The 15,233-nt window shown below is 28.4% G+C and overlaps 1 protein-coding gene across 5 annotated transcripts in view; it reads left to right on the top strand.

Annotated features, from left to right (window-relative positions):
- The window catches only part of LOC107447253 (PR domain zinc finger protein 1), an 86,263-nt gene that overhangs the window by 23,642 nt on the left and 47,388 nt on the right, over positions 1-15,233 (top strand). For 3 of the 5 annotated variants that reach the window (XM_071179632.1, XM_043056956.2, XM_071179633.1), the window contains exon 2: positions 10,826-10,902. The gene's annotated coding sequence lies outside the window, so the exon portion shown is untranslated. Of the gene's footprint in view, positions 1-10,825; positions 10,903-11,584; positions 11,662-15,233 lie in introns of those variants that run through there. The other 2 variants (XM_071179631.1, XM_071179634.1) reach the window with 2 other exon arrangements.

The following is a 15,233-nucleotide window of genomic DNA, read 5'->3' as shown; positions in this document are numbered from 1 at the left end:
TTCAAAAACAAATAATTCAAACTTTTATATTTTAAAAATAATTTTGGCAAAAATTTATTTATGTTTATTAGTAACAGCATTCAAAAAACTTTTAAATTTAACAAAATTATTCTTGCATACATCACAAACAAAAAACTTTTAAGAATTTAATTTGAGATAGTCTGGTGCTTTTAGTGAAATTATAAACTACAAAAATATTTTTTAATGAATGAAAACAATCAAACAGAATAATTCAGATTAAAATACAAAAATGTCCGAAATGAAAAATACTAAAATAATATTACATAAAGCTTCTTTCCATTATTGTTGTAGAAATTCGTAAATAAAACTAATTAAACTCAAATTATCAACTAGAAAAATTAAATAATTTTTTGGAATTAATCAATCATATAAAATAATCAAATATTTTTTTAGATTTAATTACAATATTGCAAGAAATTACAAAAATGCTAAAATGGTAATACATGAAACTATCTTTCATTATTGTTATCCCAATTTGTAAATAGATTTTCATATAATTTTAAAAATAATTTTATTCTTTATTATTCAAATTAAAGCGCCATATTTTTAACGAAAAACTTTTAGATTAAAGCTAAAGGTTTGATATTCAGTCTTTGATGTTATTCTTAACTCAAAAGATTAACCGCGCAACATTGCATTCATTTCTTCCTTCTTCAAAATAAAAAAATAATTTAGTGACTAATTATTTTTCTCTGGAAAAGAAATTGAAAAATCGCATAGTCTCGAGTATTCTGATTCTTTTTAATAAAAGTATAATCCCAAATCATCCAATTTATGACCGAAAACAAAATGCAAAAACGGGCATCTCCTATTATCTAGGTAATCTAATTAAATTTTAAAATCAAGCATTGAAAAAATTATGGTTAATTTAATTATACGACAAACAAACTTTAAGTAAAAAAAACCCGCATTTAATAAGAAACATTTTGGTAAAATCTGAGCACTTTTTTATAAATATATTCACCAGAAAGAAGCATCATTTAATTTAATTCTGTGGCTAATTATATTTCCAAAAGTTCGGGAATTCTCTATTTTAAAAAGATGAAAAGGCGTTCTTATTACAGTGCAGAATATAATCACATATTTTCATTCAAACTCAAACACAAGGATCATTATTTTCTTAATTAATAAATTTCAAGATATTTATAAAGATGAGGATATAAAAAAAAAGCTACTGGGATAAAGATGAAATTCCTTTGAAAATTATATTTAAGATATCTTTTGAAACCCGTCAATGATTGGAATTATTTCCATCAAAAAGCCTGCGGCTTTGTGTTCCTTATCTTTGAAGCCTCCTATGAAGACTTTCATTTCGTTCGTATAGTGCTGCACTAAATAAACTAATGAAACGGAAATAATAATCTGAGGCATCCGATTGGAAAGTGAAGTACTCTTTAGACTCCAAAACCCAAGCTTTTCTTGAAAAGGAGAAAACTTCCCCTTATAAATGGGGATTTCCTCCATAATACGGTTCGCGTTCGCTGAGTTGTTTTCGTTTAAAAATTGCATTCATTAATATTTATAAACTCTATTATTCGTTGAAAGACAATGAATAATATCCCCACTTAATTAGAATTTAATAAATAAGCATTTTTATTAAATATCACTTTTATATGACATTATGCCTCTTGAAAATGACAAGATTTATAAAAAAAATTAATAATAACTCGACTTTCGTTGTATTTTAAATTTTTATCGCATGATTATATGCTTTTACAAATAATTGTAACAATATTTCTTTGAGTGTATTGTTACGAATAAAATATTTGTTTTACATGTTATATTATTCCGTTATTATCTATGTGTATAAAGATTCATTGAGATTGTTAGTTTTGATATATTTGAATAGAATATGAGAAGAAAGTGGATTTTGTTTCTATGCATCAGTTGTTCATTCATAATAAAATGTTAACAAAGGAATTTTCTTTAATAAATTAACGCTTTGAAAGGTTAATTCTTATTCTTATACTGAAAACTTAAAGAAGTCCCACTTGAATATTGATATATATAAAGACATAATATTTAGTTCAAAGCCTATTTGATACTTATAATAAAAAGCGTAATTTAAGTAACAATTCAAATCTTTTTTAAGTATAAATGAAGATTTACAGTTAAAACTTCATAAATTTTGATACTATATTTGAATTGAATTTGAAATTGAAAACTTTTATCACGCAGCTATCTTTTTTAAAGGTAGTATATAATACAACGTTACTAATAAAAATAATATGTTCGAGAAATAGAATAAAAATAATTATAAATGTTTTTCAAATAAAAAAAAATATTGTGAAATTGTATTGTTTAAACTGTATTGCACATCGTTATAATGTATAGTATTTATGAAAACTACATGCAAATAGGATGTGATCATCAACCGTAAATTGTCAGATAAATTCAATATTTAAATACTGCATATTAAAACAAATATAAATAGTCTGTTAAAGACAAATTGTGGCAACTACATACGCTCTAAAAAATATTGGTGTATAGTTGCCGCTACTTTCGGCGTAGAAGTAAACTAAAAATTTTATAGTGATTATAGTCACATTTTGTACTTACTTTTCCGTCATTATAACTTTATTTATTTAATTAATCTTTTTTGTTGTTTATTGACAAATACATATTTTCATGCTCAGTGGAATCAATTTAATGGCCTCGTTTCAAAATCATTTCCTTTAAAAATCAAGCACATTTTTAGTTATATATTTGCACTAATTCTTTCGAACAAAATGACTGATTTAGAACGTTTATTTATGAATATCCTTTAAAAAATGAAAAAAAAAGTTGCTAGAATTGAATGAAGTTTGTTGAAATTATTATTGAATTTGTTTGTAAATCAGTTGAATTTCATAATAGTTTCTTTAGAATTTTTGTACTTTTAATTAAATTATTTTATAACGCTTAGAAATTTCCTTATAAGTTTAAAAGCAAAGTTAGCATTTTAATTTCCATACATATTTAATTCAATCTATTATTTAATCAAACTTATCAATTTTAGAAAACATTTTCTTTCATACTTATTCTTTCAAATTTAATATTCTTTGAAACTTATCCATCAAAGATATTTTTTATTATTCAGAAATATTTTTTATGTATATCCTTTCTAATATTTCATTCCTAAAATGCATAATATTATTGCAAATTTACTTCAAAATATTCATTTCTTGGATACTTATTCCTTCAAATATATTTTTTGAAGATATTCTTTCGTTATATATTTAATTATTTCTAATATATTAATTTTAAAATCTATTTTTTATACCTATCCTTAAAAATATGTAATTTATTTGATATATATTATTGTATCACTATTATTTTATTATTATTTTAAATATTCTTTTAAATATTCTTTTAAATATATTATTCTTTCAAACTTATCGATTGAAGATATTTTTTATTATTCAGAAATATATTTTTCTATATGCAAATCCTTTCAGATGTGCTGTTCCTAAAAAAATATATTATTATTTCAATTACACTTCGAAATATACATTTCTCTGATACTTTTTTTGGAGATACTCATTCAATATATTTTATTATTTAAAATATATTCATTTCAAATATATTCATTTTAAAATCTATTTTTTTTATGCTTATTTTTTAAAATATGTTATTCGTTTGAAGTATATTTTTGTACAGCTATTACTTTAAATGTAATAATTTACTTAAAAAATATACTCAAAAAATTTCATGTTATAATCTGTATTATTATTACATATATTTAAAGCCTTTTTAAAAATTTAATATTTTCTCGATTGCCGTATAATTTTTTTTTCGAAACCAGTAGAAATATTACGTTTTGCATTATTCCTAATACCAGTAAATAATAAAAAAGATACTGTTCCTAATCCTTTAAATTTTCTCTTGGTGTACTCAGTAAACAGTCCCCTTTCAGCACTTTCCACACAACCCCTTCTCCCAACTCTTCTTCCCCACTCTGTCGGATGAATACCTCTTTTATACATCTCTTCAATAGGAAAATTAGGCACTTGAGATCAGAGACTTGGTTTACCACACCAATAGAAAACGATATTTTGATCTAACAAGCCAATTTGGGAGACCTCTTTACCCCACTAACAAGCCATTTCGGACTTTAAACTGAATTTAAGTGGGAAGACATTCGTGCCCCTTTCGGGTAAAAGATACCGGAGTTCGTCAATCGGACCATCACTTTGTGTGCGTGCGTTCTCTTTGAAATGAACTCCGCAGTAGTATTTCGTTTTATTTAATGCGCGTGCATTTAAGAATACGGAATGGTTATTCTGTAGGCAGCGCTAATGAAGGGAGAAATATAAGTTGGTTTGGAGCTGAGGTTTTGTTGGATTCGCCGTTATTTAGCGTAATTTATTAATGATTATACTCACAATTTAACCTCGTTATTAAATGCGATGCTTTAAATGACCGTTATTTAATGTTACATAATTATTTGTTGTTTGAATTATTGTATTATATCACAATGGTTGTTGTTTAATGTCATAACCATTATTTTACATTACTTAAAATTATAATTTGTTAGTTTTTTTAATTTTATTGAGGCGTTAATTACGAAGAATAAATAAATTTCATACTCACCCTTTCTGGCTAGCCTCATCGATTTCTTTAACTCCTTGTATTGCCACTACACACTCACGTTGATATAATTAAGAGAAACGAACGAAGATGGGCGAATAGAGAGGAGTGCAAAATCTCTCTATTATTATAAGTTTATATATTTTAATATAAATGTGTAGGTCTCAGATGACTGAGGGAATAGAGTGGTTAAATGAAGTGACCCACTCGATTCCTGGTCATGGCTGGTCAATTTGTATAGTGGTCTCAGCTGTTAATAACCACAATACTAACGTGAACCATTTTCAGTCGCATAACGAATAGAGGTTCCTTGGTGTCAAATCTTCTGAGATAGAAATTTGGGGATTTTTTTCTCTATGTGATGTCACTAAAAAGTCCTCTTTCTCTATGTGACGTCACTAAAAATTCCTCTTTCTCTATGTGACGTCACTAAAAAGTCATCTTTCTTCATGCGACGTCACTAAAAAGTCCTCCACGAAAAAAAATTCTTTCGAGGGCTTCCTTTTTTTTATGCTGGTTTCAAAATTACAAAACAACGGAGTTGAATATTGGTGCAATGCTGGTTAGTGTTATTGCAACTCTGTAATTGGCTGTAGTATAATGCCGGTTATCAAATATAGAACAATAGAATTATTATATTATTTTAGAATAATTTTTTATTTGTTCTTAGAATAGTAAGTAACTAATGCAGTTAACAGTAGTAATGGTAAAAATGGTGAACTGGAAATGAGCTTAGTTTTTGATTCTGGTTCAAGATGTTGCCTCTTCAGTTATTTTATTTTTAAAACAACTATTTTTATTTCTCGATAAATATTAAACTCGAAAAATAGCTGTTCTTTATTTTTTAACAATCTATTCTATCGTTTTTTTCCAACCAATTATTCTGAAGTTGCTCTATTGTCAATTTTTAAAAAGTTCTTCTTAAGCTCTTTTGTATGTTTTAACTAAAGAAACTACGAAAACTGCACCAGATGACAAAACCTTTTGAAAGTGTTATTATCTGACAAGCTAATTTAAATCCTGTCCTCTGCTATATTCTGAGAATACTCAGAACAAAACTTCTCTCACAAAATTTTTCTCAGCGCTTTTCTTTCGGTAGTTGTTTTCTGATAAAATTTTCTGAAGCTATTACATTCTTATGTTCTAAAAGAATATTCTAAAAATTGTTATTTCTTGAGCCTGTTTCATTTTTTATTTTCCGATGCGATATTTTGAAACTATTATTTTCTGATAAAATATTCTGAACTTGTTGCATCATTATTTTTTTGGCAAACTATTCTAAACATGTTCTTCGAACTCTCTAAACATCAAAAGATCCATTATTCATATATACAGTTATTATGTACATTTCATAATACATCTTATTATACATTTCATGCATGCAGTCATTATGTACATTTCATAATACATCTTATTATACATTTCGTAATACATTTCATAATACATCTTATTATACATTTCATAATACATCTTATTATACATTTCATAAATACATTTCATAACACATCTTATTATACATTTTATAATACATCCTTTTATACATTTCATAAATACATTTCATAAATGCATTTCATAATACATCTTATTATACATTTCATAAATACATTTATAATTTATTTCATAACAACATTTCATAATTAACAAATATTTATGTATTGTGAAAAATAATTACCTCAGGTTAAATCATCTAGTAATTACATATTTAAATTTGCGTGTGTTTCATAGAACTTTTATTATATTGTTTTTCAAGTTAAAATAATAGCTAAGAGACTATGTATAGGAATTTTCTTTATTATTTTTATTTTGTCCAAAAATTTACGAGTACTTCGTGAAATTTGCGAACAGCGAGCGTTTTAATAACCATCTCCTTATCAAGTACTTTTAGAATTGTAGACTTAATAGATATGTTCTGATATATACAGCTAGTTTCATTTTAATATGTTTTCAAGTCCTAAAATATATAAATTGCCATTTATAGATATTTTTTTCAATTTTCTTATTATGCATTATTTTTCATAAAAAAATAATTGATAGCCGATACTTATTGAATTTTGTCGACATTAATTTTGATAACTGTCAACCGGACGGTGTAGTGGTGAGGGAGCTGACCTTACATCAGAAATGCCCTAGGTTCGAATCCCGAAAAAGGCATGGATGTTCTTCCATTCTCTGTACTATCTGTCCATACTGTGGGAGCAACATTGGCCTATCTAATATGGTGCCCACGAAAGAGTGGTCAACAAATCTGCTTTATAGATTCAAAATTCTGATAATTTAACCAGGTACTTAGTTGCAATTATCAGCTATGTACAGTGTTGGCAGTATGTGCCTTTTAGCTATTTTTATTTGTTAACTTATTTATTTATTAGCTTTTTTTTGTAAATAGTAATTTAAAACTTTTTGATTGATTAATGCGAATGTGTTATTTTTCGAATTTTAGGTCCTGTACAATAAATTTTTATTAAAAATTTAAAATAATTATTTATTTACTGAAGTTTGTTTACGGGCGTGCATTTTGATAGCCATATGCTTAACAGGTGTGTACACGATACTATGTATAGCCATATGCTTAACAGGTCGATAGCCATACAAATTTTTTTACAGCTGGTGCCTTTGCTGTATTTTTTGAGTGCTCTTATAACCCCCAATGTTTATTTCACCGTTATTTGCAATGTGTCTTCAAGGTCACTGTGCTTTCACTTGCTAGGACCAATACATTCAAAAAAGTGGAGAAAGAGAAGAAAAAAAAAGAAAGAAAAGAAATAAAACTGCACTTTCAGAACAATTTCTTTTGTTGTTATTTCTAAAAAAATTCTTCTGGAAACTATTTTCGACCTTACGACAGGTTGCGCAACTAAGCAACAATGTTTACCATTTTTTTTACCTGATTACCAACAGTTCGTGTACCATCTGCCTCGTAAACAGAAAAAAAAAAGTAATAAATCTGATCTGAAAAAAAAATCAAAACTTACAGGTTATAACTCAGGGAGGGTAAAAAAAAAAACCGCTCTAAAAAAACTCCCCAAGCGATGCGGAAGCTAAAATCTTCCGTTATACCACAAGCCCCTTTTTTTTGTATTCGCCCCCCCCCAAACATTTTACATTTATTTGAATAGCGGTATATTTCCAATACCAGATGCCATCTGATTTTTTTTCTTCTTTTCGAACGATGAACGAAGTGGGTAGTGGAATTAGAGGGAAATAAATTCAAGCCGGCCTAACTTCTATGACCGTGAAAAGTTCAAAAGGACAAGTTCACGCTATGATGAGGTATCCAATGCAGGTTTGTTTTCATTGTCGAAGTTAAGCGTCTATTTTTTTATTATCTTTTATTTCACTCTGTTATCTCTGCATCGTTTTTTTTTAAAAATAAAGCCTATCTATGAATAATGTGTAATTAATATTGCTTTTATTCTATACGCTGTCGCTTCGCTATTGTTCTTGGGAATAGAGTAAATGAGAATTCTACATTTTCTGTAGAGGAAGGACGAAAAAGAAGGTATTCCCTTCGGTTAATGAGACTGCGGAAGTTGATTTCGAACTTTATTTTTATTACTTTGTTTCTTGTTTGCTTTGTTTTGTTTCATTTAAGTCGATTAAAGCAATATTAGAAACTCGAAACAAATATTTTATATTGTTTTGATTTAGGCTATTTTTTTTTCTTTTACGTAAATAATATGATATTCTTAGATAGCTTTGTGTTGGTCCATTTAAGCCAATCATGGAAAAACTAAAAAAATCAAGAACATGTAATGTCCTTTAACAATTTTCATTTTAAAACTTTTTTTTAAAAATTACAAAATAGTTGGCATTCTTTTGTTCCATTTAAAGTTAATTAAAACAAATTTATAAACGCTGAATGAAAATACTTTAACATCTTAAACATTTTTTTGAATACAATGACAAAGTTCTTTTTATTCGTATTGTTTTATTTGTTTCAAAGTTTACTTTGTTTCGTTCCATTAAATTCTAAGAATTCTTAAATAAAAATGGAGAACAAAAAATTAATATTTTTGACAACGTTGGTTTTGAACTTTTTTTTCTTTATTAATATGATATTCTTAGTACAATTTGCTCTATTCCATTGAGGTTGAATAAATCAAACTTAAAAATCTGAGAAAAAATATTTAACATTATTTGACAATATTCACTTTAAACCGATTTCTATCTGATATTTCTAGCATACTTTGTCTTGTTTCGATTTCTTTAACTTAACTGTTGATTTTAATTTAATTGTTAAATTTAATCAATTAAAACCTCAAAAATGAATATTTAATACAGTTTATCAATGTTAAATTTAAAGTTTTATTAAAAAGGAAGAACTGCTCTTCTATATATTCCCTTAGAATTATCAATTTTTAACAATGTTGTCAAGATATTTACCGTAGTTAAGTCAGGAGTTTAGTAATTAAACTCACACATTAAATATTTTTTTTAGAAAAATGCGAAGTACAGTGTGCGATATAAAAAATCGATCACCCTGAATAATATTTGATCTAATGATCGGATTCTTACGTTCTAGGACTCAAATGTTTGAAAGGGTGATTTCAAATATGCTAATTAATTAGTGTAGACAATATTTTAAGTTACGAAATCAGACACTAAAAGATACTTTCCCTGAGTAAACATGCCTCTTTTTCACCAGATTCGAATTGCTGACCCTCAAATTAAAAGCTGGAGGGGAGATCGCAGGGTGGGAAATTTGGTACCATTAGTTTGTCTGTTAATTCTATTTTCCGCGTACTTTGTCATCACATCAAGAACTTCTTACGAGAACTGAAAATGTTTTGCAGGCAGTCATTGAACTCGTTAATCGAAAGATTCCATGCAAAAAAATAAATTTTAGTAAATATTTATTATATTTCATTATTTTATTTAGTAATAGTCGAAAAATTTTGAATTGTGAGGTACAAAAATTTCTACATCATTTTAAAAAATATAATTTTACATGGAAAAGCACAAAACTTGAGCGAAATTGGTCAAAAAGTTTATGAGAAATCGAATTTTTAAAATAGATCTTCTTTAAAATTCAATTTCCCGGGAATTATTTGTCCGATTTCGTTAAAATTTTGTATTTTGCGATGTAAAATTACATTCTTTAAAATGATGTAAAAATTGCTTACCTTGCAATTCCAAGTTTTTTCGACAATTAACAAATAAAATAATAAAAAGTAATTAATATTTGCTGGAAGTTATATTTTTCATGGAATTATCTTAGCATAAACGGATTTTATAACGGAGAGTAAAAATCTTTCAATTCGCTTAAACAATTTTCAAGATATGGGGACATACGCAAAAAATAAAATTAACATTAAGGGGTCCAAACTTTAGACAGCTCTCCTGACCAAAATATGGGGAGCATATTTCCTAAATTGCGGCTACACCGTATATTTTGGGGGTCAGAAACCCAAATCTGTCGGGAAAAAGGTATGTTTATTCAGAGAAAATGCGTTTTTGTGTCTGATTTCGCAACTTAAAATATCGTCTGCTCTAACTAATTAGTATATTTAAGGTCACCCTCTTGAATCATTAAGATTGAGTAGAACATGACGATTCAACTATTAGATCAAAAGTTATTCATGGTGATCAGTTTTTTATTTTGCGCACTGTTCAATATAAGTTAAATGAATACCGTAAGTGTAAAAATGTAAGAAAATGATTTCAAAAAATATAAATTCAATTGTTGATTTAAGCTGAGAATTTTAATTTAATGAATAATACGTATAAATATATAAGTAATTTAAATAATTACGGTGTAAAAATATTGGTTGAATTGTTAAAGTAAGTCAAAAGTGAGTAATTTAAATAAATATTGTGGTTGCAAAAATTTTAAGTTTAATAAAATGTTATGTATGTTAAATAAAGTATAAAAATACAAATGAAATTAATGATATAAAGTGTGAAAAGTAATAAGTTTTGTATACATTTAATGGGCAAAATTTTGTCAGTACAGTGAGTTCAGAGGTTTAGTGTAAAATAAATAACTAATGCAAGCGTAGAAATATTTTTAATAATTTCTTTAGTAATTTGTTTACTGTGTTGCGGAAGGTAAAGAGTCTAATCTACATTAATTTCAAGATTGTGATATTTAACTCGATTGCTTTCGACATATTTATTTAATTTTTTATCATTCTTCTAAAAATCATTATATTTTTTTCCTATTAAATTAAAGCTCTGAATAAATGCAATTAATTAACTAAAGCACTTTATTAATACTTGAATTCTTCTATTTCAGATCTGAGTGCAATTTCTAACGAAACATACACTGATCTAGATGAACCAACCTATTTAAAAATTACTTATGTTCTTTTGGTAAGTATTTAAATTTAATGATTTACCTCAATCTCATTTGGTAATTTTCTCGAAAATATAGGGTAAAGTAGCCAATTTTGGAACCTAATTGCGAATCAAGTTCTTAAGCGTCTCAGTTATCATACTTGACAACAAATGGCGAAGATGTAAAAATTCTTGTCCCGCTGAAGAACTTCACTTTTGCACAATATTGCACAATATTTGGATTTCGAATGTGAGTTTGTGAAACAATTTATCAGAATTTAAAGATAAATAAGGTGTATCAACCTGTAAATTATTTTTAATACTACTATAGAAATAAGTAAGAAATGATAAATGTATAATAGTATATGGTTTAATGTAACCGGAGGAGAAAAGTCTCTCCTGTTTTCTCTGGCTAGGTCAGCGTGTGATTTTCAGTAAGGTGTACGCAGTTTATGATTCGGAGGCCGAAATTGCTTGATGAGAAGTATGCGTATTATAAGAACTTTATGGAATTAGCAAAAGTTGAGGCCCAGTCGGTAGGGAGATGGGCCCATGTACGAGAGTTCGTAGGTTCGAACCCCGCCAGCCGAAGACTCCCCGTGTAGTAAAGTGAGTGATGCACGTTAAATCTGTCGAGTCGCAAAAGTCCTCCATGTTTCCATAACAAATCAATACCTCTGCTGGTACTGAATTGGAGATCGATCGCTCTCTGATTCAGGTCANAGTGCAATTTCCAACGAAACATACACTGATCTAGATGAACCAACCTATTTAAAAATTACTTATGTTCTTTTGGTAAGTATTTAAATTTAATGATTTACCTCAATCTCATTTGGTAATTTTCTTGAAAATATAGGGGCCAATTTTGGACCAAAACCTAATTGCGAATCAAGTTCTTAAGCCTCTCAGTTATCATACTTGACAACAAATGGCGAAGATGTAAAAATTCTTGTTCCCCTGAAGAACTTCACTTTTATATTGTTTGGATTTCGAATGTGAGTTTGTGAAACAATTTATCAGAATTTAAAGATAAATAAGGTGTATCAGCCTATAAATTATTTTTAGTACTACTATAGAAATAAGTTAGAATTGATAAATGTATGATAGTATAAGGTTTAATGTAACCGGAGGAAAAAAGTCTCTCCCGTTTTCTCTGGCTATGTCAGTGTGAGATTTTCAGTAACGTGTACCAGAGTTGGCCAAAAATGTAATCGATTACATTTTTCGATTACAGTAATCAATTAATTGTAATCATGATTACAAGGTAACATAATTTTGATTACAGCTGTAATCGTGTTTACAACAAACAATTACTTGAAATCATGATTACAATTTTGATTACAGCTGTAATCATGATTACAAAGTCGATTACAGTAATCAATTGCTTGTAATCGTGATTCCAACTTTTAAAATTTTTTGATTACGGCTGTAATCATGATTACAATATTGCTTACAGTAATCAATTGCTTTTAATCTTGATTACAGCTGTAATCAAAATTTTGATTACAACTGTAATCGTGATTCCAAATAATTATGGTTACAAGTAATCACTGCAAAAACGATTACGGGTAATCATGATTACAAGTAATCAAAATATATGATTACAACTGTAATCATGATTCCAAGTAATTGCGATTACGAGTAATTGATTACATAGCTGTAATTATCTGTAATCAATTACAGTTGTAATCGATTACTGTAATCGACGGCCAACTCTGACGTGTATGCAGTATGTGAGTCGGAGGACAAAATAACCTGGTGAGAAGCATACGTATTATAAGAAATTTGCAGAATTAGTAAAAGTTAAAACTAAAGCACATTTCTAATCATATTTTCTTATCTATCTTATTGAAACTTTGTAATACTGTATTTTGCGATTGAAATTCTGAATTTCTGTATCAATTAATTTATAAATTAAATCATGTCCACGAAATTTAAATAAGTAAGCTTGTCGTTTGGGCTAAATTTTGAAACTAAGACTAAACCTTTTAATTGTTTTTCAAAATACACTCATTGCCATAAAACTTAGCACACCTAGGAATAGTAGTGAGAATGTTTTACGTATATAAGTACATTATTGATATTAGCATATTTGTAAGTGATAAAAAAATTAAAGCGACGTGATTGTTTATAGCAGGAAAATACAAACGAATGGAAATTTTAGTACCCTCCTGGGCCACCACTAGCAAGATGCAATACGGTCGGCTATTGAAGCATACATATACCATTATGACACAGTCGTAATAAAAACGCCACTAAATCGATTCAACTAGTAGGATGTCCAGCACAACTTGCCGTCCCAAGTAGTCTCGGATATGATTGTTATCATTGTTTCGAATGCTACTTGCCAAAACCAGCTAGCCTGCTTGGTGAAACCAACCGAATTTAAGGCAGATAGTGCGCTTCTTGTTTTTCAGTGACGCAATCTATGGCCAAGAATACGACTTCGATACGCACACGTCACAGTCCGTTTATAGGGTGGATCTATTCATACGTCCATTCATTCATCCACAGATCGTAATTTTGATCTGAACCAGAGAACGATCTATCTCCAATTCAGTACCCCCAGAGGTATGATTTGTTATGGGATCATGGAGGAAGTTGTGATCCCATAGATTTAACGTGCACCAATCACCATTTACAACACGTCTTCGGCCGGCTGGATTCGAACTTCCGTTCTCACGAACGGGAGTTTAGCGCCCTGTGTATATGGTAACGGTTTACCGTAAATTCTGGTTTTTAAAATTATTAAGACAAAATTAAGACAAAATCCAAAATTTGCGGTTTTTTAAACTATTCATTTAGTAATTTTTTTCATTCTTTTGGTAACATATTACCGGAAATTCTGGTATTCAAAATTACAGTTCTTATTAGCACATATTTATCAAAAAATATAAAACTGAAAAGTAAATTTTATTGAATCAATAGTTTTTATGCCATGCTCTAAGGTTTGATAAAACCACCGAATTTTATCACAGATTATAAAATCATATTTTATTGCCAATCTTACCAAATCATTAACAAATCCCTTCAGTTTTTGGTGCTTCTACATAGTCAGAAACACAATAAATTTTATCCCATTCTGGTAAATTTAACTATATTTTTTCCCTCTGTATATTATGAGTAATAGACATTGCAATAAACTGAGGTAGAGCCGTGATGTCTCGGGGGATAGAGCGTTCCAATGAGGTGAACCAGGTTCGAATCCCAGCGATGGCTGATCGATACGAATTTCGCATCTGACTTGCACCGACCACAGTGAGGACGTAAAATATTCTCAGTAGTAGACGAATCATGGGTTAGAATCCCTCTTGCCGTTAGTCTAACCGTGGGAGGTTTTCCTCTATATACAACGCAAATGAGGATTAGTTCTATCAAAAAGTCCTCCACGAAGGCAAATTTCTCCCAATATTTAATCCGGAAGTTCCCTTGTCTAATGGAATGGGTTCAAAATTACAAGGCTACTGAGTTGAACATCAACAGTCGTAAGCATAAAAAGTGGGTCGGCTGTTCAACGACGGTTATAAAATAAAATAAACTGAAGTAGCATGCAAATGATATCATATATACATGGTATTGTCTAAGACTATAACCATCCTCTTAATTTTCGAACTGTTGTAGCTATAGTTAGAAAACTGCTGCGTAGTTGCAATAAAGTGAAAATGTGCTAGAAGATGAGATCGTTAAAACAAATGGCTTCTTTTACGTTTTAAAAATCGACTTCCCGAAAAATAAACTAAAATTTCCGCGTACTTTATCAATGTTTATTGGATTTTATCGTTAAAGAAACAGCATTATGGTAAAAGGTAAAACATAAATGAGCTATTTTCTTGAGGATTTTATTCCATAAAAATAAAATCAAAAAATAAATCTTTAAACTAAGTCTTCACAATTTCTATGCAAAGCCTCATTATGTTGATTGGTTTTCATGACTGTCGGGATTTTTTTTTAAAAAAAACCGGTTTTAAAGACTGAAATTAAACGGTTTAAAGAGAAAACCGTAAGGATTTCTGTTAAGATAAGACTATTCAGTTGAAAAGTATGGTAGAAATTTTGTTACACAGTACAAAAGTCAATGATTTTATTTTCCTTTAATTTTATTTTCAATCTGATGTATCTAATTTTCATCGAATAACTCATTTCCTTAATATCACAGCTTTAGAAAGTAAAAAAATGTTTTTGGAACAATGTTATCAAATGTTATCAAAAAATGCTTTTAAAATTCTAAATAAATCTTGCAAAATAGAAAAAATGGAACATTTTAAAGACTTTTGATCTTGTAAAAAAAAATGATCTTTGGAATCAATGAGTGAATTTTCTCGAACTAATATGCAAGCTTGAATTTTCGTGGTGCTAACCTTAAATAT

Source organism: Parasteatoda tepidariorum, chromosome 4, assembly GCF_043381705.1.
Source record: "Parasteatoda tepidariorum isolate YZ-2023 chromosome 4, CAS_Ptep_4.0, whole genome shotgun sequence".
NCBI lineage: Eukaryota > Metazoa > Arthropoda > Arachnida > Araneae > Theridiidae > Parasteatoda > Parasteatoda tepidariorum.
This window is presented reverse-complemented; position numbering and strand designations above follow the sequence as displayed.